Below are 5,449 nucleotides of genomic sequence, written 5' to 3'. Positions count from 1 at the left end.
CTTTTCTTCAGCAGGGACAGGGAATATGGTTAAAATTGATGGGAAGATGGATGGAGCCAAATACAGGACCATTCTGGAAGAAAACCTGATGGAGTCTGCAAAAGACCTGACACTGGGACGGAGATTTGTCTTCCAACAAGACAATGATCCAAAACATAAAGCAAAATCTACACTGGAAGGGTTCACAAATAAACATATCCAGGTGTTAGAATGGCCAAGTCAAAGTCCAGACCTGAATCCAATCGAGAATCTGTGGAAAGAACTGAAAACTGCTATTCACAAACGCTCTCCATCCAACCTCACTGAGCTCGAGCTGTTTTGCAAGGAGGAATGGGCAAAAATTTCAGTCTCTCGATGTGCAAAACTGATAGAGACGTACCCCAAGCGACTTACAGCTGTAATCGCAGAAAAAGGTGGCACTACAAAGTACTAACTTAAGGGGGCTGAATAATTTTGCACGCCCAATTTTTCAGTTTTTTATTTGTTAAAGTTTGAAATATCCAATAAATTTTGTTCCACTTCATAATTGTGTCCCACTTGTTGTTGATTCTTCACAAAAAATTACAGTTTTATATCTTTATGTTTGAAGCCTGAAATGAGGCAAAAGGTCAAAAAGTTCAAGGGGGCCGAATACTTTCGCAAGGCACTGTATACAGAGTGGAGTATTAGGTAGGCATGGGGTTGGTCAGGCAAATGCTAATGGTCTGAGGCTGCCCACACTTTGTGCAGAGCATGACCTCACTGTTACGAACACACTGTTTCAGCAGAAGACCAAATATAAAACATCTCAGATGCACCCACGATCTAAATACTGGCACCTGATTGATTTTGTCATAACAAGACGTACTGATACCAGCGATGTCTTGCTTACCCAGGCCATGAGAGGTGCAGAATGCCGGACAGATCACTGCCTGATCATGACTAAACTCTCCATAAAGTGCCCCCCTAACAGCGTCTCAAAAAACCCATGAAACAACATTTGAACTGTGCTAAGTTGAGGTTTGCCCCAGAACGGAAGAGTTTTGTCGTTATGTAGGCACAAAGGCACTAGAGTTTGAGGCCATTCTGACTTCTGACAATTCTCATAATGGGCCTCCCTAACCTCACTGCTACATGAAGCTGCAGTTGAATCTGTATGCTACAGGGTCAGGAAACACGCAAACTGGTTTGATGAGAACTCTGACACCATCACACCCCTGCTGGAAATCTTGCATATGGCACACAGGGCTACTCTCAACAGCTCTGTATCCGCCACCTTACGGCAGCAGTGGCAAACGATATGTCAGAGTAAAGAACCTTGCGCGCTCTAAAATATATGGTGGATGAACAAAGCTCATCAAATTCAATCATACGCTGACAGAAATGACATGCACAACTTCTACAGTACCATGAAAACTACATGGCCCTAAGAACTGCTCCACTACTCCTTTTAAAATCAATGGACGGACTGACAACTTCAAAAGACCAACAGCAGATCCTGGAGGGTGAGCTGAACATTTTGAAACCCTACTTAACCGGCATTCTCCAACTGACCACTCCATCCTGGAAGAGTTGCCAACACATCCGCCCATCCAAGACCTTGATCACTTGCCAACTTTTCAAGAAGTGCTTGCAGCCATCAACTTCCTCAAGAACAACAAGTCCTCTGGCAGTGATGGCATCTCAGCAGAACTCCTAAAACAAGGTGGATACCTGTGCATTTGAATGATCTATCAGTACATCCTGCAGTTATGGGACAAGGAGAGTGTCCCTCAACAATAGAGGGATGCTAAAATTGTCACCGTGTATAAAAATAAGAATGACAAATCTATCTGCAGCAACAGGTGCGGCATATCACTGCTAGCTATTGCAGGCAAGGTCCTTGCAAAGGTTATGTTGTGCAGGATGGTAAAGCACTTGACATAACATGTGCTGCCAGAGTCACAGTGTGGTTTCAGAAAGAAAAGGAGTACTGTGGACATGATTTTCAGCTACAAGAAAAGTGCAGAGAACAACATCAGGATCTTTTCATGGCTTTTGTCGACCACGCTAAAGCTTTTCACACTGAATTGTGAGCTACTTTGTCTGTCCGAGTACATTTGTTAACATTCTGTCACAGATCCATGATGGGATGGTGGTTTGAGTGGCCATAGGAGGGCAAGAATCTGCGCCCTTTAATGTACGCACTGGAGTGAGGCAGGGGTCTATACTGGCACCAGTACTATTCAATATTTTCCTCCTATGTGTCACAAAGCTCTTTAATAAAGATTTAGAAGGTAGTAGTGGGATCACAATAGAATTCAGGCTAGGTGGAAACCTCTTCAACATTCGAAAGCTCCAGGCAACTACCAAGGTGTCAGCAGAGCAGGTACTTGAGCTGCAGTATGCTGATGACTGCGCTCTTGAGGCTCACACAACAGAAGACCTGCAAACTACCCTTTTCGCAGTTGTAAATGCCTACAGCAGAGTGGGTTTATCTGTCAACACCACTGACTGAGGTGATATGCCAATGGAGGTCCAGCCCCACACCTGTCTTTACCATAGCACACTCTCAATTGTACCATCTTTCAAATACCTGGGAAGCATCCTGACTGAGGGCTACAACATTCATCACAAAATTCACAATCGAATCAAACAAGCCTCCGTAGCCTTTGGAAAACTTGGCAGACATAAGGTCACTCTCCACTATATATAGCTGTGAAGCCAAATCCGGTTTTCCTACACAGCCCCTGGATCTGTAAATTGAGCACAAACAAAGCTGCTCGGAACGAGCAGCAGGTGGCGGTGGCATGCTCAAAGTAGTCAGAGAGAGAATGTAAACAAACAGCAGTATGTTCGAATATGTTGGACTTGTTACGGGACTTTAGCTGTGAAGTTGACAGAGAAGCAGCCACAGAGGGAAAGGTCTGAGGAATTGTGAGACAAGTTATATGACCAGGCAAGGGGAAGACCTGTGTTAACATCTGTGAGGGGTTTCAATGCTGGATAAATTTACGAGATTAGAAAGGAATGAAAACCGATGCTGGGATTGCTCTGTTTCTGCTGGACAGGTGAGTAAGCTAACGTCAGCTTTGCTGTTCCACATAAACGACAGGTTCAGTATTACTGTCTTGTCTGTCTGTTGTCATGTTTGTGATGATCCCAGCTGGTTAGCTTTGTTAGCTTAGCCGTAACGGTCAGTATGTGTATGCGGTAGAGGAGAAATAGACGGAGAGCGTGCGTGAACAGAGCCCTGGTGAATACAGAGAAACAGGTCAGCACCTTTTTCAGCAGTAAATGTACAGTAGAAGTTACAGTGGCTGGTGAATAAAGACTGCAGCTTCTCAGGAATAATTAGGAGCTCCTGTGTGTTGCTGCTAACTGTTGAATAAAGAGTGAAGGAGGTTAGCCCCAAATTTAGCATTGACTTCGGTCCTGAAGATAAACAGTCGCTCCTGTGCTTCCCAGCTCTAATCAGTCACTTTATTTTTGTAAAACTGTTGTTTTTAGTTCTGTGTTTTGGATGCTGCATTTGTGTGCCTACACATATTGTTTGTTTGATGATGTTTTTTCAAGTTCCTCTCGATAATCCTACCGATAAATAAACTAGACTCCGTATCTTAGATTTAGCCTTAGAAAAGTATTTTGCTTCAATAAATATTTAAATATTGTCAGACTTGTTGTCACACCTTCTACAGTACTGCTAAAACATGCCCTCTTATTGAGGCTAACTTGCTATCCAACAGCAGACTCTGTGGATTCTGCTATATTTCAGCAGAGTATGACTGGTTACCATGGCAATGCACATTCATGAGTTTGTTTATCAACAAACTCTCTGCAGAATCACACAGTATCCCTTTAAGGGTTCTGGAGCAGTTCCACAAAGGCTGTCTGCAGTGAATAAACAGATTCACAAGGTGTGACCATGTACCTTATGTTCAAATTCTTGCGAGGACAAACTGCAAGAGCATAGAGGCCACAGTCACTGAACATCAACTGCGCTGGCTTGAGCATGTTATCAGGATGCCTCCACAATGCCTGCCACATCAAGCCCATGGACAGCTTCATCTAGGTGGACAGTCTGCAGGTGGTCAGAAGAGGCAGTACAAAGACCAACTAAAAACATCACTGAAGAAATGTTGTATTGACCCCTTAAGACTGGAGCAAGCTGCCATCCACCGTTCCAGATGGCGGGAGCTCTGCAACAAAGGTATAAAACAGCTGGAAATGGAGAGAAATGTGAGAAAACAACAGAAAAGACAAAGGAGACACACTGCTATGCCTGCCCCCACTAACACAGACTTTGTTTGCCCAACGTGCAATCAAACTTATGGATCAAGAATTGGACTCTATAGCCATCAAAGAACACACCGGTAGCAAGGAGGGATGTCATCATCGGACCTGATGGACTACCAGCAAACAAGTTAAAAATTCTTAATTACATCCACTGTATCCAGAACTGTAAAATCCAGTCTCTATGAATATGCAAATATATTTTTCACTTCAAAAGTTAAACTGCTGGGCACAAGATGTCTCCAACATCACTGAAAGGTCCACTGTGTGTGTGTGTGTGTGTGTGTGTGTGCTGAAGTTTCCACATCACATTTGTTTAAGTTACATACTGCCTTCTAACTACAACTAGTTGTGATGTCACAACATCCTGCTTGTACATACTTGTCTGATTTAAAGTGAGCACAGAGGAACTTCCCCCCCTGGTCAGCAGATGAATGTTAAAACAGCCTTCAAGTGTAAAAACCTCATGCACATACTGTACATCTTTCTGAACAGTGAAGCTCAAACATCCAAATGAATTAATAGTAAGCAGAGCACATTTCAAAGTGATGACGGACTTTTATTAATGAAGACTTGTGCAGTTGTAGCTCCCAAACCTTTGATCTTTCATGCTATTGTATAGTTTTCTTTGCTCTTGTAATTCACATATTGAATATTTAGTAGCAGTAATGCCAACATAAAAGCAAAATTATTGAAAGAATTGCCTTGTGTCTGTATAGGTTGTGTACATACAGTGGGGGAAAAAAGTATTTGACCCCTTGCTGATTTTGCAGGTTTGCCCACTTACAAAGAATGCAACAATCTACAATTTTAATCATATGTACATTCTAACAGTGAAAGACAGAATCCCAAAGAAAATTCCAGAAAATCACATCATATGAATTTATAAAAATTGATAACCATCTGATGAGGAAAAACAAGTATTTGACCCCCTACCAAACAGCAAGTATTCTGGCTCCTACAAGCCAGTTAGTCTTTCTTTAAGACACAGCCCCAATCCCAACCAATTATCTACATCAAATACACCCGCCTCACCTCGTTACCTGTATAAAAGACACCACCGCCAACCACCCTCGGTCTGGGCCTCCACACAAGATCTCGCCTCGTGGGGTGTCCCTGATCATGCGAACGGTGAGGAATCATCCCAAAACCACAAGGGGGGAACTGATGAATCAACTGAAGGCAGCTGGGACCACAG

The sequence above is a fragment of the Micropterus dolomieu genome, linkage group LG10 (genome assembly GCF_021292245.1).
Source record: "Micropterus dolomieu isolate WLL.071019.BEF.003 ecotype Adirondacks linkage group LG10, ASM2129224v1, whole genome shotgun sequence".
Lineage (NCBI taxonomy): Eukaryota > Metazoa > Chordata > Actinopteri > Centrarchiformes > Centrarchidae > Micropterus > Micropterus dolomieu.
This window is presented reverse-complemented; position numbering follows the sequence as displayed.